The 24611-nt window shown below is 36.6% G+C and overlaps 1 protein-coding gene across 5 annotated transcripts in view; it reads right to left on the bottom strand.

Moving 5' to 3' along the window:
• The window catches only part of RAI1 (retinoic acid induced 1), a 303155-nt gene that overhangs the window by 244883 nt on the left and 33661 nt on the right, over positions 1-24611 (bottom strand). The window lies entirely within an intron of this gene.

Here is a 24611-nt window from a genome sequence, read left to right as displayed (position 1 = left end):
AAGGTAGCTATGCAATAGATCTAACAAGTCTGAGATGAGTTGTATATTTTATTTTTTCTTATTTATTTTGAAATATGATTCCCATACATAGGATATGCTAAATAAGCAAAATTTATATTAACAAAATTATTTCTAAATTTTCTTCTGTCTGTAATAACATAACTCATTAAAGTTTATGATGCACTCAGTAAAACTTAAGGCACACAACCCAGTATGTCAGTCATACATTAGGAGAACTACTAGAATAGCTATTCATGAATCTAACTCCTTCATTTTACAGAAGAGGAAACTAGATAAGAGAAAGAACTACTTGGCCCAAATCATCCAGCAAACAAATGGAAGAGTGGGCCTAGAACCCAGGTTACCTGAATGCCTGGCCTGTGTAATCACACACACACATATATGTGTGTAATTCCCTATACCATAAGCAAGAGCCCATCTGCAAAACATTTTGTGCTCCTTGGAGAGAAACACTAGAGATGGATACCAGGTGGCATTATTATCAAGTCTTGAAGACAGATGTGCTCTAGCTTCCCATGGGGTTATCCCCGATGCTCTGTCCAATGTTACTCCAATGTGGCCCCAAATGTTAGGAATTTGGCCATGGCATACATGATTCCTCAACCTGGCATATTTCACTACAAGTACATTTTTCATAGCTTTAAATGAGTCCTATAGTGACTACTCTCTAAACATATTCTCTGGCATCTAGGCCCTTCAATTGCATTCCCATAGCTAGGAGAGGGAAGATAAGAAAGGAGGCAGCTAAAGGACAAAGGAGAATATGGCAGCCAAGTGGTGCAATAGAGAGAGCACCAGACCTGGAGTCAGGAAGTCTCATCTTCCTAAGTTCAAATTTGGATTCAGACACTAGTTGTGTGGTCCTGGGCAAATCACTTAATTCTGTTTCCCTCAGTTTCCTCATCTGTAAAATGAGCTAGAAACCAAAATGGAAAACCATTCCAGTATCTTTCCATGAAAACTCCAAACAGGTCATGAAGAGTTGGACACAAACAAAAAAAAGACTCATTGAATACAGAAAATATTTTATTTTTACTTTAATGGTGAAAAAGTAATCTGATTTCTGGTAGAAGCTGGGACAGTACTAGAAAAAAACATTAGAATATAATGGTTCTAGTTTCACATCAGTTAGAATCAGAGATATTAGACCTGGAAGAAGCTTAAATCTGATTCCCTTTTATTACAAATAAAGCTTAAGGAAGGCAAGGAATTTTGTCTAGTTAGTAGAAATGGAGAAAAAAAAAAGGTTGATGGCTCTTCCCCCAAACTCCTCATGTTGCTGACTCTCTTCTTGAGATTTAGATGAAGTTCCAGTTTGCATGGTCCTAGTGATAGTTGCTAGGGGCATGATGGAAAAGTATTTCACTCACTCTATCAGGTCATCTTCAGACCTTCTGTTGAATGGGTCAGATGAGGCTGAAAAAAAGAGGGGTTCTCAAAAGGCTGCTAAATGTGAAAGTGGGAGCATGGCTATGCTCCTGACTAACAAAATAGCTGAAAATATGTTGATTAGTTACAAAAGTGGAAACTCTCCCTTCAAGAGTGGGAAAAGTCTCAGTACCACATGACAACTTCAGCACTGTTTATGGGAGCTCCTCATGCTAGACTTGATTCCAAATAGATTCCAAAGTTACATCCTAGTCCTATAAAAGAAATTGAGAACTAGAAAGATAGAGACTTGACAAACACAGAACATTAATGGCATAACAAGATGCCTATCAGGCCACTCCTTGTCTCTTCTACCTCCCAACCACCTTTCTGCCCCAATATGTCATGTTACTGTTCTCTACAAGCTAGCCATACCACCCTGGATAAATCATAAAAGTTTTTCCGTGTATTTAGTTTTCCCATGGGTCAAATGGGGATACTAATACTCATCTTGTTTACCCAATAATCATGTTTTGAAGTTCAAATCAACTTACTCTCAGCCTCTTAAATTAAATCATGGAAAATGTTGGTGAAGCTCTAATCACTGTGTGAAGGATTTTGAATTCTCTAGGCAGTATAATCCTAGGATTTAATCTTCTGGTTAGAGAATGGAGTTTTACTGGACAGCATTTCATTGGTCTTCAAAGTTTCAGAATTTGGTGACTGGATCTTTGGGAGGAGAAGGTAATTTCCTAATGCTCTTTGGAGAAAGAAGAGAATTGTATAGGATCCTACTCACCCAACAAAGCCAGTGAGTTACTCGGAATATTGCAGGTTTGATTAGATAGTGGTTGTTTGTTCTGCAGCCCCCAAAGTTTTTTTTACGTGTAAGTCATAGGGGACTGTGTAGTTTCTGTGGGAAAGAGGGATTCACTATATTGTCAAATGGTTGTCTCAATAGCCACCCTAAATTTGTTCTCTTCTAGTAGGAACTGAAGGACTCAGTGTTTTGAATGTTTTTTTAAATCTGTTTTGGTGCTATTGTGAATCTTTTGTGTCATTCTGCAGGGTAAATAAAGGTTATCCCTTATCCAAAATGCAATTAATACCTTGAATGCTTGTATGGAAGGGAAACATTTAGGTAAAATTAGACATGAGCTATATGTCCTAAATATTTTAGGAGATTTTCTTGAAGCAATGCCAAATGGAAGCAATGAGCCAAAGAGAGAAAATGACACTTTTGGAATCAGTGTCCAGAACTGAATCTGGACTTTGTAGCTCAGAGTCTTGGGGGAATCCTGGATGGTAGATTACAATTATTGTTATTAAGTTTCTTTCCATAAAATGGATTACACTGACTAGAGAGGACTTTGCTGAGATAACGTCTGTTCCTCCTAAAAAAAAAAAAAAAGACTTCTCATCCTGAAAGATCACTCTACTCTTGCAGTTCCTTCCTCTGATTGGTTGTTTTCTCCAGGAACCTCCATTTTAAGGAGGGTATGCTGTCAGCCAGGTTCATTCTCTCATTCCTCTTTTCCTGATTTCTTTCTTCACCATGATCCCACAAAGGTAACCTCCCCATTCTTTAAGGGGTATCTTCCCTCTTTGGAATGCAAGTCTTGGTGAAGAGAGAGAATATATTTTGTTTGTATTTTATTCCCAACAGTACTGGGCTTATATTAAGCACTTAATAAATGTTTGTTGACTTATTTATAAAGGACTGAGTGGTGGGCTATACTTCCAGACGAGGAATCAGTCTTAAATTTTAAAATAAAATAAAATTACAATATCAAATAAAAACATTACCAAAAATTTACAATTTCAAATCAAATAAAAACAAGCATATTTGAAATCTGTGAGAACTATAATTAATACTATTACTATTCATGATAGGACTGATGATGAAAGATTTCATCCATATCAGATGATGGATTTAGGAAGCAGAGACAGACATATGTAATTTTTTTATATAGACACTAAAGAAATTTGTTTTGCCTGATTATATTTGATACAAAAAAAATTGTTTTTCTATTTTTCCCCCTAATGAAGAGGGAGGTTGAGAAGGAAAAAAAATTCTGTTACTTTTTTAATGGAGAGATAAATTTTGCTATATATGTTGAATATTGCATGTATTTCTAGATAAAATTACTGAATTATTAGTTTTTCTTTGTTATAAAAGACCTTTCATGAAATAGAAGTAATCTGTAAATATTTGTAATGTAAAAACAAAGAATATCAAAAAAAAGTATAACCTGGATAACATATCCTCTCCTTTCAAGTTCAAATTGCGGCTAAAGAAACTTGAGGTAGAAATTATCAACAATTATAGAATTTATATATATGCAGGACTCTAACAATCAAAACACGAATAAGACTTTTCTCATGAAGTTGATAATCTAATTTTAGTATCAGGACATATAAATGAAGTGCAAAAAAAACCTGGACACATTAGACTATGCTACCTTATATAATGAATGCTACAGAAGCTCAGATAGGGGAGAAATACATTAAAACTAAAGTAGTCAAGATAGGTCTTATACAGAAGGTAGATTCTGAACTGAATCTTGAAGGCAGTATATGACAAGAAAGCAAGAGAGGAAAGAGAGCTAGTGTAAACCAAGGTGTTGAAGATGGAAATGTGATTAAAGAAAAGTGAAGAAGTATAATCAGCTGGCTGTGTATAGGTATAACATGATATAAGGGCCAAAAGAGGAGAGTAGAACTAAATTGTGGAGAACCTTGAATACTGCCCATCAGCAATTTTTCCCTATGGAGAAAGTTACGCTTATCCCTTGAATATTAAGCTAAGCAGTTTAGACAATATTCTCAAACTTTTTGAGTTCAAGACTCAATAGTCTTGAAAAGTATTAAGCTCCCCAAAAAGAGCTCTTATTATGTGGGTTAAATCTATATTTACTATTTTAGTAAATGTAATATTGTAGTGTTATTATGAAAATAGTTTTGACCTTGAAAGGATCCTAGGGACTCCCAGGGGTCCACAGGCCACACTTTAAGAACCAGTTTTATAGGCAGTGGGGAACCATTGAAAGTAGAGAATGTAAGACATATGGTTCCCCAGCAATATTGTACAACAATGAACTATGAATGACTTAGCTCTTCTCAGTAATATAATGATTCAAGACAATTCCAAAGGACTCATGATGAAAAATATTATCCACCTCCAGAGAGAGAATTGAATGGAATCTGAATAAAGATTAAAGCACATTAGCTTTCACTTTATTTTTGTGTGTTCTTTTTTTTTTTTTACTTTTGCTCTGTGTCTTCTTTCACAACATGACTAATGTGGAAATGTGTTTTGCACGACTGCACAGGTATAATCTATATCAAATTGCTTATCATCTCAGGCAAGGGGAAGAGAAAGGAGAGAATATGGAACTCAAAAAAAAAAAAACCCTTAAAATTGTTTTTACATGTAACTGGGGAAAATAAATATAAAAAAAGAACTATGGTTCCTCCTCTCTTCATCCCCAGTGGAAGGGATAGTATTTATATTTATTCAACTTGATATGTATTAAGCCTAGCCCAGCCCTACGTCAAAGTAATAATGAAGGTGAAAATGAGTGAGCCTTAAGATGCAAATAATACCTATTGTGTTATTACCATTATACTTTTCAAGGTATTTCCAGATCCACTACTTTATTAAATCTCCAATAACATTCTTGAGAGGCAGGACAGATGCCATTATCCCCATTTTGAGAAAAGTAAATAAAGTAAGTTTCCCAAGATCTCACAATGAATTAGCAGCAGAACTAAGATTGGAATTCAAGACTCCAGATTCCTACTTTCCATGCTCTCCACTGCCTATTCTATATTTCCACATAGAAGACCCAGAGAGAAAAAGTTCTATTTATCCTGTAGGCTAGTCTGCTATGAATTAGACATTTTTCATTATGTCAAGATTATAAGAGAAAGTGTTAGACTTGGAATCAGGATCAGCTGAGTTCAAATTATTCTTCAGACATTAGTGATGGAACCTCTTTCAGCCTCAGTTTCTTCATCTATAAAATGGAGTGAATGGAACCTACTTCACTGAATTGTTGTGAGGATAATGTGAGATAACATATAAAGTGCTTTGCAGATAATAATTATTAAACAATCACGTATGATAAAATAGTTATAAGAAAATTATTGTTTTTGCCTCTTCTACATCCTGAACCCCTTTTCATTCTTTGTCCATCTTGCTTCTAGGTCAGCTCTTATCCTCCTTTCCTTTTCTCATCTTCTGTAACTGCTTTGTTTGGATAGAGCTTGAACAATCACAAGACATTTCCTAAGAGCTTCAGAATGCCCTCCACCATCTCATCACTCCTTCCAACCATGATCAGATATGGGCAATAGCATAGAGACTGAAGTCACAGCTAGGCTGGTTTCCAGTGACTTTTCCTCAGCCTCTCTGCAGCCTCCCTATTAACTACGCTCTCCTCCCTCAGTCTTTAAGGCCTCCATCCTTCCTGGTACTCTTGTATCCTGTTCCTCCTCTCTTTGCTGGACCATGCAAGTGACAGACTCTCAGAATTAGAAGGGACTCCTCTAACAGAACCCATGCCTGAAGAGGACTTCCTTGAACAGCCCACCTGACATGCAGCCTTTGCAGGAGGACTTCTAGAGAGGCTGTTCTTGAGGATGTTCAGTCCCCATGCAGATAGCTCTAATGGTTAGGAAATTTTTCTACTATGTCAAGTGTAAAAAATACCTATACCTTCCTATAACTTCCCTCTCCTACTCCTACATGTTTTCTGGAGACAAATAGAAAAATTCCTATTCTTTTTTTTATCTGATAGTCCATCATCCAATCTCTTAAGTAGCTAGATGGTGCTGTGGATGGAGCTAGCCTTGGTCCCACAGTCAGGAAGCCCTGAGATCTAAGCTGAACTCAGATACTAAATGGCTTGTGATCCTAGGCAGGTCACTTAATCTTCCATTTTCCCATCTGTAAAATGGGAATAACTGTACCTACTCTCTAGGGTTTTGATGAGGTTAAAATGAGATAATATTTGTTGAGCTATATGATACTATAATAATGCTATATAATACTGATTTTTTTCTTGTTGTTGTTGAATTATTTCAATAATGTCTGACTCTTCATAGCTCCTTTTGTTTTTTGTTTTTGGCAAAGATACTGGAGTGTTTTGCCATTTCTTTCTCCAGATTATTTTTATAAATGAGGAAATTGGAGCAATCAGGGTCAAGAGACTTGCTCAGGGTCATACAACTAAGTATCTGAAGCTGGATTTGAATTCATGGAGATGAATCTTCCTGATTCCAAGCCCAGCATTCTATCCACTGTGACCCTAGGAGGGATGATAAGTTTGCTTTAGGGTGTTTCTTGTGGAACTGTTTCCTTTCTAATGGGCACATGTGACTAGAAGTTCTTGGTTGAGCCTTTGGTCTCTGTAATGAGGGTTGAAGGAAAAGGCTATGTCAAAGATTGTTGGCCATGAAGATCTGGTGCCTCTCAGAGTCATAAGAACTGAGGAGAAACAGCTTCAAGTTTCTTTTTAGATGACTCTTTATTGAAGCTCTTCCTTGGGACTTCTGGTAAAGGGTGAAGGGTTTGAGGAAGGAGGAAGAGTTTCTTCCTCCCCCTTTTCCTTAGCAGCAGTTTTGGAGAGTCCATGCATGTGGCAGGCAGAGAGAATATATGTTTGCCTCAGTGAATTTAAGACTAGACTTCATATCTCTAGTTTCCTCTTATGTTTTATGTTTCTTGAACACAAATTCAAATAAAGGTCCTAAGAGACAGGTGTTTCTAACTCATAAGCAGCTGCATCTCATAAGTTTGAGAAGATGGGAGTTCTTGGGTACTAACTGAACATTGAAGTGGCTTTTTGGAGGAGTAAATGGCCATTGCTAAGATCATCCTGAAACCTGAAAAACCCAAGCCATGACTTAACTGGCCAGGGGCCTTTAACCTTGAATCTAAGGTGAAAGTGAAATATCTGTTCAGTGGTTCCACAGTATACCTAGGTTCTTTTCTTAGTGACATCTCTTAAATAAAATTTAGGTATGGTTCATGCTCAGGTTCCCCTCTCCCCACCATTTCCAAAGGGACTGATATGATCCCTTCTAGAAAAAATACTTGGTGCTACTGAAAGCCTGGGGTAGGGGGATAGTGGTGAGAAATGACTGCGCTTTCTTATAAGGGACCAGAATCTTGGCTTAAGTGGACGAGGGTCTATTTTGGGAGGACCTGGTCTTCAACAGATAATTTTTTTCTCACACTTTATAACTCATTATGCTCTCATTCCTGATTAATGGAGAGAATCACTTATAAATAAAACTTATGTTTTATGTCCAGTGTCTCCCCAAAAGGATCCCTTCTAGGAAAAATTAATCAAAGTACAACGTATTAGATATTAAGTATAGGAGAATTATTTCTCTTCTCTACCACTAAATAAATGCTTAAAGACACAAAAGACTCATAAGTATGCATTAACAAATACTTAAAATATGAAACAGCAACCCATCATCCATTATACTCTCTTGAGAAGAAAAAACTCTCACGATATTTATGGGACTGCTAGACAAATACTGCATTCTGTACCTCAGTCACTGTTATCTGAGCAAAAACACAAGGTCCAGGGCTTTTGGCCAGTGAGGAATTTAAGTTCCAAGATGATTCCTTTGATAATATTCCCTCCTTCAGGAAGCTGCAGAGTTAAAAGAAATATTTCCTGCAGCCATTTGGCATTCAGGAACAGATGCATTTGAGGTAGCCAGGGACTTGAGGTCCAATGTCAGATTCACCTAGGAAAGCCCCTTTTTTCACTGCCACGTTGCTGTCAAAGCTGCTGATGGTGGAAGGAAGGGGAGAGAGTTCTCTCCCACCCTTACTAGAAATTCAAAGGACATGACCTTAGTTATCTCCCAACAAAGGCCCTCTCAAAATAGATTTGGGAAGCTGTCTCTCCTCCCTCTTTAGAGCTCACAGAATGGATTCTCCCAGACTCATTCAGCAATTTTTTTAGTATATTCTTTTCTCCTCCCCATCACAAGGAACAAGAGACAAACTAGGAGCCCTTTAAAAAGAGTACATGTGTCACTGGAAGAAACTGGAGTACATGCCCCTAATGTACCCCCCAAACCCAAGACATAGGCTTACATCTTTATGACAGAGCAATCCTAGTTTCCACAATAGGGAAATAGGAAGGAGCTTCTCCCAATTAGGCATTTTCCCTGATTGAAGAGTTTGGGGGAAACACCCTCCGGGGAGATTATGGGTACTTTAAGAGCAAATTCCTAGGAGTATTTGGGAACCCTCAATTACATCAAGATTCAGTCACCTCATATGTTGGAATTAATATTGGTCTCAAATTGCTAATAGCCTACATTAATGAATGGATTGTTTTATTATTATTATAGCTTTTTATTTACAAGATATATGCATGGGTAATTTTTTAGCATTGACAATTGCAAAACCTTTTGTTCCAATTTTTCCCTTCCTTTCCCCTATCTCCTCCCCCAGATGGCAGATAGACCAATACATGTTAAATATATTAAAGTATATGTTAAATACAATATATGTATCCATGTTTATATAGTTATTTTGCTGCACAAAAAGAATCAGACTTTGAAATAGTGTACAATTAACCTGTGAAGGAAATAAAAAATGCAGGCGGACAAAAATGGAGGAATTGGGAATTCTATATAGTAGTTCACACTCATTTCCCTGAGTTCTTTCGTTGGGTGTAGCTGGTTTAATTCATTACTGTTCTATTGGAGCTGATTTGTTTCATCTCATTATTGAAGAGGACCATGTTCATAAGAATTGATCATCATATAGTATTGATGTTGAAGTATATAATGATCTCCTGGTCCTGCTCATTTCACTCAGCATCAGTTCATGTAAGTATCTCCAGGCCTTTCTGAAATCATCCTGCTGGTCATTTCTTACCGAACAATAATATTCTATAATATTCATATACCACAATTTATTCAGCCATTCTCCAATTGATGGGCATCCACTCAGTTTCCAGTTTCTGGTCACTACAAGGAAGGCTGCCACAAACATTTTTTGTACATGCAGGTTCCTTTCCCTAATGAATGGATTGTTATAAGCAATTCTGAGTTGGGAAGAGGTAGTGTTTATTGTTGGAGATATTTAGGAAGGAGTTGAAAGAGTGAAATAATAGATTACTTGGAACATTTGATTTCTTGTTGTAGTTAGTTGTAGTACAGCCTTGGTTGTAGTTGATCTTGCTATTCATATTCAGTTCAGTGTATGGACATTGGAAAGGAGACAGCAAACTTGGTTCAGGAATATAAGGAAGAAGGAGTTGGAAGGATGAATCTAGAACTAATGAAATTTGCAATGTTCTATGACTCTTTGGAGAAAGGTGGAGGTTTTGTGCCTTTTGATTCAGGGTGTTCTGGAGCCATTTCTAACAGGCTTTACAATAGCTGATTGTGAAGTTTTCTGCGTGAATATTTATATAAACATCACTACAAATCAAGGTTTGATTTTATCTTCTATTGATTGTCTAGACATAAGAAAATGTTATCAGTGCAGATGTAAACTTAAAAGTGTGGTGCATACCTCTTCCCTCTCTATTCTCCTCCCCCAAAGCACTGTTCCAATTTTCCATCAAGCCTTGGTGTTAAATATTTACCAGCATACCCTGTTTTACTCTATAATTCTTGCTTGAGTTCAGCAGGAATACAAGTAGAAGGCATACGGAATGAAGTCATCACCAGACTGGAGGCCTGGTGTTTATAGACTAATAACAATAATAATGATAACTGGCATTTATATTGTGTTTTAAGGTTTGCAAAGTGTTTTATATCCATTATCTCATTTGAGTCTCACAATACTCAAGGCCATGTCTCATATATTCTAGACTTAGGGCTTGTCTTTACTGATAGAGAAATATTCTGGACCATGGGATGTCCTCACTGAGGGAAAGACAGGCTGGTAACTTAGAGAATGAATCATCTGGTGCAGTGGATTCCAAAATTCTGAGTTTGAAGTCTGTCTCTACATTTTCCCTCTCTGGACTTCAGTTTCCTTATCTGTAATTTGAGGGATTTAAAAACTGATGGTTCTTGCTTTTCTTCTTCCCTGCATCTAATTCTTTCCACCTTTGGTTTCTTATTCTTTCCTGGCTCCTAGTTATCCTTCTGAGCTCCTTCTGAGCTGTTATAATGACTCAAAGTACCTAATGTAAGATTTAGGCATTTTAATAATATGGTTTTAGTTTATAAGTGACAATACAAACAAAAAATTTTTAAAGGATTCTAAATTCTATATCACTTTGAAGTTTACATTGTACTTTCTGAATAAAAAAATTGTTCCCATTTTGCAAATTTAAAAAATGAGATTCAGAGAGGTTAAGTTCATAAATCACATAGTTGGTAGATACCAGGATAGAGACCAGCTATGGAGCTATAAGAAGCAGATTTCAACTCAATAGAAGAAGAATCTTCCTAGTAATTAGAGCAATTCAAAAATAGAATGGGTTACCCTAAGAGACAGTCATTTCCCCTTCATTGGAGGGCTTGAACTTGATCACTTGTTGGGTTTGTTATAAAGAAGGTTTTTTTGTAGATTGCCCCTCTAAGATGACCTGTGATGTTTCTTAAAACTCTAACATTCCATGATTTTGTAATTGTTTTTTTCTTTCTTTCTTTCTTTCTTTTTTTTTTTTGCTGAGGTAACTGGGGTTAAGTGACTTGCCCAGGGTCACACAGCTAAAAAGTATTAAGTGTCTGAGGCCAAATTTGAACTCAAGTCCTCCTGACTTCAGGAGTTGCCCCGATTCTGTAATTCTTAATGAAATCTTTGGCTACTATATATCACATTGTTGTCTCACTGAGCTTATAGTCCACTATTACCCAGATATTTATTCTGATGAATTGCTTTTTAAACTATAGTTCCAATATATTGTGCTTGTGAATTTGAGTTTTTAAACTCAAATGTAAAACTATATTTGTTCCTATTACATTTAATCTTTATTATATTTGCTCTAATATTTAGCCGATAAAACTTTTTTGCAACTGTCATCCAAGATGTCAGCTGCCTCTCCCAGCTTTGAATCATCTACAAATCTAATAAGTATGCCAACTATTCTTTTATCCAAGTCATTGACTAAAAATGTTCAATAGCACAGGGTTATCGACACATACCTGTGACACTTCACTGAAGATCTAGAGCAGTTAATGATTATTCTTTGGTTCTAGTCATTCATTCAGGTCTGAACTGATGTATTTTTTCCTAGCCCATTATTTTTCCACCCAATACATAAAGAATAGCACTAGAGATAACTTGTCAAATGCTTTGTCAAAATCTAGACAAATAATTCCAGAGGATTTACATACATAGCTTACATCCTTTTTTTTTTCTTTTCTTTTCTTTTATTTAATAATAACTTTATATTGACAGAATCATGCCAGGGTAATTTTTTTTACAACATTATCCCTTGCACTCGTTTCTGTTTAGATTTTTCCCCTCCCTCCCTCCACCCCCTCCCTTAGATAGCTAGCAGTCCTATATATGTTAGATATGTGGCAGTATATCCTAGATACAGTATATGTTTGCAGAACCGAACAGTTCTCTTGTTGCACAGGGAGAATTGGATTCAGAAGGTAAAAATAACCCGGGAAGAAAAACAAAAATGCAGATAGTTCACATTTGTTTCCCAGTGTTCTTTCTTTGGGTGTAGCTGCTTCTGTCCATCATTTATCAATTGAAACTCAGTTAGGTCTCTTTGTCAAAGAAATCCACTTCCATCAGAATACATCCTCATACAATATCGTTGTTGAAGTGTATAATGATCTCCTGGTTCTGCTCATTTCACTTAGCATCAGTTCATGTAAGTCTCTCCAAGCCTCTCTGTATTCATCCTGCTGGTCATTTCTTACAGAACAATAATATTCCATAACATTCATATACCACAATTCACTCAACCATTCTCCAATTGATGGGCATCCATTCAATTTCCAGTTTCTAGCCACTACAAACAGGGCTGCCACAAACATTTTGGCACATACAGGTCCCTTTCCCTTCTTTAAGATCTCTTTGGGGTATAAGCCCAGTAGTAGCACTGCTGGATCAAAGGGTATGCACAGTTTGATAACTTTTTGGGCATCCTTGAAGCAAAATGTGCATGTGATATCTCCATACTAAATGAGCCAGTTGATTCTGTGAAGTCCTTGGGATGGAGTATATGAAAGAGAAGTTTGAGAAAGCTAGAAAGAGAAGGACCATATTTTTAATGGTTCACTGAAGTGCCAGATGAAGAAGCATTCTACTCACCACCTGATAGAGTGGATGTACTAATTCTGATAGAGGCAGAATCAGACATACGTTTCTGGACATAGAAAATGTATGGATTTGTTTTGCTTGGCTATGCTTATTTACTGCAAGGATAGTATTTTTTTTTCCTTTAGAAGAGGGAAAGGATCCCCAGAGATCCCTTTCTTGGGGAAAGAAAAGCTAATGTTAGGGCTCAACAAAAGAAAAAGAAAAAAGAAGAAAAGAGAGCCATTGAAGCAATGTTTTTTAAAGCATAGGAAGTTCAGAAAAAAAATAACAGAATAGATTTGAAAGAAAGAATTTTAGTCACTTGGGGAATGGTGAACAAGTTTGGTATATGATTGTGATGAAATAGTATTATGCTATAAGAAATGATCAGACCTGTAAAGATTTACATGAACTATACATGAAATATAAAATGAAATAAGCAGAACTAGGAGAACATTGTACAGAGTTTCTTCCTTCCTTCCTTCCTTCCTTCCTTCCTTCCTTCCTTCCTTCCTTCCTTCCTTCCTTCCTTCTTTTCTTCTTTTCTTCCCTCCTTCCTTTCTTTTTTCTCTTCCCTCTCATTCTTTCTTTTTTTCCACAAAGTAACTTGCATGTAAATGTTTTACATGATTATACATTTTTAACCTTTATTAGACTGCTTACTATTTCAGGGAAGAGGGTAGAGAGGGAAGAAAGGAAAAGCTGTGCACTCAAAACTTAAAAAAAAAAGAATGTTAATCCTTTTTACATGTAATAGAGGAAAATATTGTTTCAAACAGAGGAAGTTATATGTTCAATCTCTTAGAGACTTCTTAACAAGCAAATTGTATATTAAAAAGATTTCTGTTTTCACATGTGATCTTTTTTCTGTTCTATTTTGTTTATAGAAATATTCCTTTTTGGATGTCAATTCTGAATAAAAACATTAAACAAAAATGTCTAGGTAAACTCTAATTACAGTAATTCTCTGACTTATTAGTGTAGTAACTATTCAAAAAAGGAAATGATGTTATTCTGACATGACCTATTCTTGATGAAGCCATTCTGGTTCTTTGTCATCACTGCTTCCTTTTCTTGATATTCACTAACCATCTCTTTATAATACCTTCTATAACTGTTTCCAAGAATCAAAATCAAGTTCATTGGCTTATAGTTACTAAGCTTAATTTTCTTCCTCTTTGAATTCCTAGCATTATTTCTGTTCTTCAGGATCTTTCAAAGATTGCCAATAGTGGTTTCACAGACACATCCACTAATTGTTTCTGTGTCTGCCTTAAGCATTGTTATTCCCTAAGATTCTTTTTTGAGCTTCCTTCTTTCTCTCTCTTTCTTGTTGAGCTCCTCAATTCCCCTGAGTTCATCTTTATGTAGATTAATCCAACAGTCAACAAGCATTTATTAAGTCCTTACCATGTGTGAGGCATGGTACCAAGTACGGAGAACAAAAAGAAAAAACAACAACAATCACTCCCCTCAAGGATCTTACATTCTTGAGACAAAATATAAATGCAATACCTCCATCCTAAATTGATTGATTGATTCTGTGAAGGCCTTGTGATGCCGCATATGATGTACTCCAAAGTGAAAGAGACACTGAAGAAAGTCTAGGTGAGAGAGAAGGTCCATTTTCTTTACGGGTTAGCCTGGAACCCAAGATATGTAAAGAAAGACACCTTCTAACATGACTTTTGAGGTCTAGAGACTATTAAGAATGGACTTCTCCAGTAAGATCATTTTCTCCTTAGTTGAACTGAAATTTTTTTTCTTACTCCTGAGTAGAAGAGCCTACTTACTCATGTATTCTATGGTCTACTTTAGTCTATATGCTTTCTCCAATTTCTGTTTTGAGGCTTGGATAATATGGATAAATATGTTTGCTCACTAACCATAATCATTGTTTTTGTAATATGCATTTAGGGAGACATAGAATTAGTCTGGAATGAAAATAATAAATTAAGTACAATTCAAAGGACAGCTCTTGGGATGAAAACATAAAAGACCCCCACCCTTGGTGTTTTAAACCAACCATAGTAAAAAGGAGAGGTGAATAAAGATATTATATTTGAACCTGCACTCATTACTTTTTAAATAGTATTTTATTTTTCTAATTAATTAAAAGACAATTTTAAATATTCCTTTTTATTAGATTTTGAGTTCCAAATTTTCTTCCTCTCTCCTTACCTTTCTCCTTCCTAAGATAGTAAGCAATTTGATATAGGTTATATATGTGCAATCATGTAAAACCTATTTTCATATTAGTCATGTTGTGGAAGAAGAAACAATTTGCAAACAATTACACTTTGAAAAGGAAAAAACAAAACAAAAAATAAAGTGAAAATAGTATGTTTCGGTCTGCATTCAGACTTCATCAGTTCTTTTTCTGAGTATGGATAGCATACGCCATCATGAGTCTTTTAGAATTGTCTTGGATCATTGTATTGCTGAGAAGAACTAAGTCAATCATAATTGAGTATTTTGCAATGTGGCTATTACTATGCAAAATGTTCTCTTGGTTCTTTCATTTTGCATCAGTTCATGTAAGTCTTCCCAGGTTTTTCTGAAATCCCACATTCACTCTTTGATGCACAGAAGCCCAATCTTAGATAACTAGTAGTAAAAATGAGAGGGAATCAGTAGAGGGATCCATGGCCTACCTTTATCCTAGTTTCGCCAAATCCTGGCACTTGACCTCTATCCACAACATGAAAGCCCCTTAAAGCTTCAGTCACATGAAGCATGCCAAGCGTTTTTTTTAGTTACATAAATAGGTATATTCACTGTTTGGGGCAGCCCTGTTTGTAGTGGCCAGAAACTGGAAACTGAGTAGATGCCCATCAATTGAAAAATGGATGAATAAATTGTGGTATATGAATATTATGGAACATTATTGTTCAGTAAGAAATGACCAACAAGATGATTTCAGAAAGGCCTGGAGAGACTTACACAAACTCATGCTGAGTGAAATGAGCAGGACCAGGAGATCATTATATACCTCAACAACAATAGTATATGATGATCAATTCTGATGGACCTGGCCATCTTCAGCAATAAGATGAAACAAATCAGTTCTAATGGAGCAGTAATGAACTGAACCAGCTACACCCAGAGAAAGAACTCTGGGAGATGACTAAGAACCATTACATAGAATTCCCAATTCCTTTATTTTTGCCTGCCTGCATTTTTTATTTCCTTCACAGGTTAACTGTACAATATTTCGGAGTCCAATTCTTTTTGTACAGCAAAATAATGGTTTGGTCATGCATACTTATTTTGTATTTAATTTATACTCTAATATATTTAACATGTATTGGTCATCCTGCCATCTAGGGGAGGGGATGGGGGGGGAAGGAAGGGAAAAACTGGAACGAAAGGTTGGCAATTTTAAGTGCTGTAAAATTACCCATCCATATAACTTATAAATAAAAAGCTATTAAAATTTAAAAAATAAAATAAAATAAAAATAGGTGTATTCACTACACATAAATGGAAGGTAGCCTAAGAAGAGAAGTCACTAGAAGTTGGGAGGACCAGAAATAGGCTCCTGCACAATGTGGTGCTTGAATTGAGTTTTGAAGGAAGCCCAAGGATTTTAAGAGGAATATAATTCTAGGCATGGACTACAACCAGTACAAAATCACAAAGATGGGAGATGGAGTACTATATGTAAAGAAAAGCAAATAAGGCAGTATGGCTGCAGTCCATAGAATGGCATAATGCACTGCGAAGACTAGAAAGAAAGGAAGGGTCAGATTGGGAAGAGCTTTAAATGTCAAAGAGAAGAATTTATATTTGCTCCTGTAAGTCATAGGGAGTCACTGGAGTTTATTGAGATGGAATAAAATAGTCAGATCTGTACTGTAGGAAATTCATGTTGACAGCTGTGTGGAAGAGAGATTGGAGTGGGGAGATTTGAAGCAGAGAGCCTTACTCCCAAATTTATATATCTAGCTTGCCTTCTTTTCTTTCAGCTCTGTAGCATCAACTACTTATAGGACATCTGCACCAAGACATTGTTACCATCTTAAATTAACATGTTCAAAATGAAACTAGTCAATTTTCTTCTCGAACCTGATTCTCTTCCAAATTTTCCTATATCTATAGAGGGTACCATCACATTCCCATTCATCTAGTTCAATTGTTTCCACTTTTTTCCTTGATCTTTCCTTCTCTCTCATTTCCCAAATCAAATTGGTTTTCAAGTTTTATTGGCTCTCCATCTATGACTTTTTTCATATATACCTCCTTTTATCTATTCTCATATTCCCCACCCTAAGTCTAGTTCTTATGACTTCTAATCTGAATTAAACTAATTGACTTCCCTCTAATCTCCCCATACCCCATCCTTCCCACAATTGCCAAAATAATCTTCCAAAGATCACACCCTGTCACTCTCATATTAAAAAATCTCCAGTGGCTCCCTATTGTATCTAGAATGAATCAAAATCACCTATTGTATCTAGAATGAATCAAAATCACCTTAGCTTAATATTCAAGTTTTCTCATCTATAAAATAAGCTGTATAAGGAAAGGGCAAACCACCTATCTTTGCCAAGAAAATTCCAAGTTGGGGTTATTTCCAAGTGGGAAGTGTGGGACACAAATGAAAAATGACTCAACAACAATAACAAAAGGTCTGTTCTGATACATATTTAGAGTATGGAGGTAATCTTGGGGTTCTCAAAGACTCTGCTTCTCTATAAATGCTAGTAAGTTGTACCATGAAAGAAGATCTTTAAGTATGGTCTGTTTTCTGAGGACTAGCCAAGCTAAATATGTATATGTTGATCACCAGTAGGTTGGCTGTTATGTGGTAAATTCTTTGACTTTAAGCAATCAGAATGTAGGGGGAGCAATATCATACCCCACCTCCTACTGCTATGTGAGTTAGTCTAGTTTTTCCTTAAAAGGCATTGAAACTCTCCTTGAAACTTGATTGGCTCAGAGGACTAAAAAGTTAGGTTATTTACATTACTTCTTGGTCACTAGAGTAAAAAACAACCACAGAGTGCTTCAGCCTCTCTCTAAGGCCTGGCTACCAAAACACATTGGACAACTGAAAGGCAGGAAAGCTTTTTTATCTGAATCAACTTACTATGCTTTAACTAGTAATAATTCTTGCTTAATATCTTTCCTCTGGTATTGGCTAAGGAAGCCTCCCAAAACAAAGACCTATCTTTTTAACACCAAGATCTTTTCAATGATTTTGTATAACTGTGAACCATGGAATAATACCACAAGAATTCTTCTAACAAGAATTAAAGTTGTAGATTACTCAAAGGCAATGAAGAAATGCATATTGTTCATTAAGAGTCTTCAGTATATTACCAACCAAGAATTGTGCACCAGAAGTAGCATATAAGATATCATTAGAGATGCATAACTAGAAATGAAGGTGAGATGGACATGGATTGAGAACAAGGGATAACAAATAGACAGTGATATGCTTCATGGGTATTCTTGTGGTGTCAAGGAATTTAGAGGAAGTACTTTGGTATACTAGGTAGATTTCTGTAAAGGAGTCATAGGAGGACATAAGATGAAATTGTAGAAGCTGTGGGATCTGCCCTACTGGACAATTAACCTCATTAATGACAGTACAGATGCAACAAAAATTTAAATGTATTTATTCATTCCCAAATTACCTCTATAGGTTTATTTCACATTGCTTTTCTTCATATATTTTACATTCCAGACAAACTGAACCATTAGCCGTTCTGCAAACTTACTATGATATTTCCAGCCGCTGTTAATTTGTACAAACTATCCCACACCTGGAATATCTTACCTTATCAAACTGCCTCCTAAAAACCTTTCAAGGCTCTCATGTAATGCTGTCTCATGCAAGAAGACTTTCTCAATGATTTTCTCTACTCAAATGACCTTGTATTTATTCATCTGCATTCCTATAGTATCCTAACTAATAGAATGTAAACTCCTTGAAGGCAAGGATTGTTTGGTTTTTGCCTTTTATTCCCAGTGCCAAGCATAGTGCCTTGTCCATATTCAGGAAGGAATAAATATTTAGTGGACTGAATCCAGTTGCAGATAATGGTTTCCCTGAGTTCTACCCTTGGCTCATCTGTGCTATGAAGCAGGAGTCATACAACCACAGAATGTTAAATAGAGAAGTAGCACTTGTGTCATTCTATTTCAACTCCTGGTTTTACACACAAGGAAGCTGAGGCTCACAGAAGTAACATGTTCAAAGATCATAGATATAGGGCTAGAAAGAAATTCAGAGGCTATCTAGATAGATAACCTTTTCCATTTTGCAGGGAAGAAAATTGAGGCCCTGAGTAGGGGAAATGACCTGCCTAGGGTCAGATGTTTCTGACAATAGTCAGCAGACCTAAAGGTAACTTCAGATTCTTTCCTGTTCTAGGCCCCAGTTTGTGATCACCGCACAAGACACACTATGTTCCTCCACACACACATACATGCCATGCGTGTTACAAAGCTCAGTCCTCAGCAGAACGGTGACATAATAGAGAAGAGACAGTGATGAAAACACACCTCAACAGAGTTCTTTTTTCCATTCTTTTGGCACTTTCTCTGCTTTCATGGAGCCTTTCATATCTCTAGATGACTTTGTTCTTTCCTTTTCTTTCATTAAAACCTGGTCAATTGAGGGAAGAAGCACTTAATGTAGGGTTAAAAACTTGAGTTTTAATCCTAGTTTTGGGCTTCAATTTTCTTATCCATAAAACAGGAAAATAGGAGTAGAAGATCTCCATGGTTCTTTTTTCTTCCTGTTCTAAATCCTAAAATTAAAGGGTTTGGATAAGACAGCCAGGAGACACAGTATATGGAGCATTGGATTTGAAATCAAGAAGACCTGAGTTCAAAACCAGCATCTGAAACTCCCTAATTGTATAAGCCTAGGAAAATCATTTAACTCCTATCTGCCTCAGTTTCCTCATCTGTAAAAATGGAGATATTACACTATTTAGAAATTCAAATTAAGACAACTCTGAGGTACCACTACACACCTGTCAGATTGGCTAAGATGACAGGAAAAGATGATGATGAAAGTTGGAGGGGATGTGGGAAAACTGGGACACTGATACATTGTTGATGGAGCTGTGAACTGATCCAACCAATCTGGAGAGTAGAGTAATCTGGATTTCAAATTGTTCATACCCTTTGACTCTTCAGTGTTTCTATTGGGCCTATATCCCAAAGAGATATTAAAGAAGGTAAAGGGACCTGTATTGCCAAAATGTTTGTTGCAGCCCTTTTTATAGTGGCTAGAAACTGGAAATTGAGTGGATGCCCATCAGTTGGAGAAGGCTGAATAAATTGTGGTATATTAATATTATGGAATATTATTTTTATATAAGAAATGGTCAACAGGATGATTTTAGAGAGGCCTGGAGAGACTTACGTGAACTGATGCTGAGTGAAATGAATAGAACCAGGAGATCATTGTACACAATAGCAAGATTATATAATGATCAATTCTAATGGATGTGACTCTTCTCAACAATGAGACGATTCAGAGCAGTTCCAATGATCTCGTGATGATGAGAGCCATCTACACCCAGAGAGAGGACTGTGGGAACTGAGTGTGGATTACAACATAGCACTTTCACTTTTTTTGTTGTGATTTGCTTGAATTTTATTTTCTTTCTCATTTTTTTTCCTTTTTGATCTGATTTTTCTTATGTGGCAAGATATTTGTATAAATATGTATGCCTATATTGGATTTACATATATTTTTACTGTGTTTAACATATATTGGATTGCTTGTCATCTAAGGGAGGGGTTAAGGAGAAGGGGGGGGGAATTGGAATACAAGGTTTTGCAAGAATCATTGTTGAAAAATTATCCTTACATGTTTTGAAAATAAAAAGCTTCAATAAAAAAAATGGAATTACTAACAGCACCTAAGCTTTATAGGAGACAAGTCCTAGTTATTATATTTCAGTTCATACCAACATACTAATGATTTATAGCAGGCTGATATACTGAGTGGCCTCTTTCAAAAATATTTTAACCAGGTAAATGCTTTAACCCAAAGGAACACAGTTTTAATAATAAAATTTCAAAAATTAGAGACAGGCTGAATGGGAAAATATTTAAGGCAGCGAGAGGTCTTTCAAGTACAATTATTCCATCCACATAGTGACTTTTCTTCTTGTGGTTTCAATATATCATAATCTGGCATAAGAAATTAAATGGGAATTTTTGGAGAGTTTTAGGAAGCCACAGATGACACTCCAAGGCCAGCAAACAATACAGAAAAAGTTTAGAAAGTCAGAAATGCATAATATATATATATATATATATATATGTCATTGTATAATATCAGCATATTTTATCTTTAATATGATAATTCAGACTTCTCTGGTATGAAGGGAAGGTCAAAAATTTTACATGGATTTTCCAAATTGCAGGGGTATACTGTGTCCCATCTCGATATGGAAAGGAGAATTGTATTTTTCATATCATACCAGGAGGCAGCTTTATATTTTTCCTTATGTGTGTATATATATATGTGTGTGTGTGTGTGTGTGTGTGTGTGTGTGTGTGTGTGTATGTATATATATGTGTGTGTGTGTGTGTGTATGTATGTATATATATACATATATATACATACATACACACACACACACACACACACACATATGCATGCATCTGTATTGCAATAGAAAAGACAGAGTTCAGGGCATTCCTTGGCTTTTTTTCCAGGGGATACAGGGATGTTATTGATAAGCAGAACACTATGATATATTCATAAAATTTTTTCCTCCTAAGGTCTCAAAAGTATTTTATAAATATAATCAGTGTTGCTTAGTCCTTAAAATATCCCTGTGAGGAAGGTGAATAAGGGACAGCTACTTTTAATCTGATATAAATTGGGATTTGAAGGTAAGAGAATTATATGACTTGTCCAGGATCACCCAGTAGATTAGTGGTATACTTGGGACTAGCAATCCAAGTCTCCTTATCTTCTGCCCAGTAAGAGGGAGACTAAGGCAGAGGTCATTTGAATGAGGTGGGTGTAGGAGAAAGGATTATTAAAGACAAGTCCAGCAGATAAACAGACATGAAGGTTGTTCGGTAGAAAAGCAGACAAAGCTTGCTGCATTTTTAAAAAATGGTTCTTATAATGAATTTTTATTTTTATCTTCTTCTGTGCTCTTTATGGCCAGTATGGCAGACTAGTCACCCAGCAGCGGCCTGCAGCACTAAGGCTGATATCTCTCAGACCTATCTGAAGTCAAACTCTTTGCTCATTGCAACTTTGTCATGACTGGATGCACTTGAGGAGTGGTGGTGGTGAAACTTGGCAGTTCTCCTGGAGTCCACAGTCTCTTCTTCCTCTTGCCTCCCAACTTGCCTGATCTAGTCCTTCTCCTGGGCCAAACCCTCCTCCCCTGCTTTGAGCTTTCATGCAGAGAAAGGTATCTGTCCCATGAGGGCAATTGGAATGCTCATTAGGAAAGGAGTGATAGATGCATTAGCTGTTAAAGGGGAGTAGCAGGGGAGGAGTATGAAAAAAGGCTGGTATAGAACTAAGGAAAAAATAAAGGCCTAATGATTTCAGGGTCATTAGGCCCTGATTTCATATGGTTGGTGGTAAACTGGATTTTGGAGATTAGAGGTGACCCTGTACTCTGGCATACCATATACATACCTAGAGTTGCATCGGTCTCCCTCTACTTCTCTATCCCTGTGTCATTTCTATTTAGTATTGGAATAGGTAACTTCTATAATTTCCATAACAAGCCTATTTCCCAAGGCAGTTAAGTGGCAGGGTGGATAGAGCACTGGGCTTGGAATCAGGAAGACTCATCTTCCCAAGTTCAAATCTACCCTCAGATACTTGCTAGATGTGTGGCCTTGAACAAGTTACTTAGCCCTGTTTGCCTTAGTTTCCTCATCAGTAAAATGAACTGGAAAAGGAAAGGGCAAATCAGTATCTTTGCCCAGAAAATCCCACATGGGATTACAAAGAATCAGACAGTATTGAAACAATAAATAACAGCCTGTATCCTTCTCTGCCCTCCATGCTTCAATAGGCCTTTCCAAATTCCAAGGTGGAAGGGAGGGGGAATAGGACAGACAATCAAAAAAGGAAGAAGGGTTTCTAGTGAGTGGGGTACATCTGATGTCCGTTATTAGGCTGAATGCACCACCAAAGCATATCCTCTTGGTCACATCAGGATAATTGTTTCTTTTTTTTGTACATGATTCTCAGATCTATTTATTCAGCCCTAACCTCTCTCCTGATTTCTAACCTCTCATCAAGCAGCTAGGTGTTTGCAGTGGATAACACTGTGGACCTAGAGTCGATAAGACTTGAGTTCAAACTCAACCTCAGGCATTCACTAACTGTATGATTCTGGACAAAGTGTTTAACTCTGTTTACCCCAGTTACTAATCGTATAACAGAGGCCAAAAAAAAAAAAAAAAAGCATCTATTTCCCAGGATTGTTGTGAGAACCAAATGAAATAATATTTATAAAGATCTTAGCACTGTACCTGGAACACTATAGGCTTTTAATAAATGCTTATTTCCTATCACTATATTTGTTGATACCCCTCAGAATAAGGGAAGAGGCTATTTCATGTCTGTCTTTGCATCTAATACAGTTCCTAGTACACAGTAAGCATTCAATAAATCCCAATTCAATAGAAAAAGCATTGGACCCGAGACTTGGTCCCACTCTATTACTTTCACTCTATGACCATAAGTAGCTTGTTTCCCCTCTCTGGGTTTAATAAATGTCCCTTTAAAATGATAGAAATTCTCTCCCAGCTCTAAAGAGACTTAGTGACTTGGTCCTTACATGTCTGAAGGGGCCCAAGCCTTATGTTCCAACAATAACTTCAAAAGAAAAGCCTTAGAAAGGCCATGAGTTTTGAGTTGGGAGGGCTGACTCATTCCTGATTTCCCTTCAAAGTTATATCAATGGCAAAAGCCAATTTTTTTTTCAGACCATTGACAGCTGAAGAGAGCCAAGAGTCTGTTTTCTCCTAGCCTGGCCCCACTTTTCTCTGACTAATTTAAAGGGGAAATGGCATTGTCTGAGCAAAAATATAGCCATGCCCTCAGGAGTTTAAACAGATAAGACCTCAAGAGTCGGGTAGTTCTGGCAGGGGCTAGCATTCAAGTTAACTTTTCACCTCTTGGGCAAAAAGAAGGGGTTGTATTTTTTTCCCCTTTCCCTCTCCCATTGGCTATGTGCCGAGGCAGCTGAACTACTTGCCCAGAGGGAGACACCCAGGTGCTTGCTGGTAAATGTTTAACAACTAGCATTTTGAAAAAGCAAAAAATATACACAATATATTTTTAAGTTTAACCTGAATTATTAACTCTCTATTACTTAAGTCTGACTAATCAACAAAACAATTAGTAATGTTTATCTTCTGAGGGATAAATACTCGGACTTAAAATTTAACAATCAACTCTCCCAAACCAGTATTAGCTGGCTTTAACATACTGGCAGATATTTCATCCAACAGTTGAAAAGCCAGTTTTAAATAGAGTTGAAGGAACAGAAAGACATACAGTTCAGACAGACACAAATGTAGAAAGTTAGTCACTGGAAGGCTGGAAGAGCTTCAAGGAGGATGATATTTGGCATTAAAGAAGAGAGCCAATCATTGACTCAAAAAAGCCATTGTGGAGTTGTGAACTGATCTAATCATTCTGCAGAGCAATATGGAACTAAGCTGAAAGGGCAACCAAACTGTGCATACCCTTCGATTCACAATGCCACCACTAGATCTGTATCCCAAAGAGATCGTAATAAAGAAAGGGAGCCACATGATGAAAATATTCATAGCACTTTCTGTAGTGGCAAAAAATGAGGGCATGCCCATCAGTTGGGGAATGGCTGAACAAATTGTAGGATGTGAATGTAATGGAATGCTATTGTGCTATACGAAATGATGAGCAGGCAGGTTGCAGAACAACTCAATAAGGTTTACATGAAATGATACAAAGTAAAGT

This window comes from Antechinus flavipes, chromosome 1, assembly GCF_016432865.1.
Source record: "Antechinus flavipes isolate AdamAnt ecotype Samford, QLD, Australia chromosome 1, AdamAnt_v2, whole genome shotgun sequence".
Taxonomy (NCBI): Eukaryota; Metazoa; Chordata; class Mammalia; order Dasyuromorphia; family Dasyuridae; genus Antechinus; species Antechinus flavipes.
Note: the sequence above shows the minus strand (reverse complement) of the source record. Positions and strands in the feature narration are given on the sequence as shown.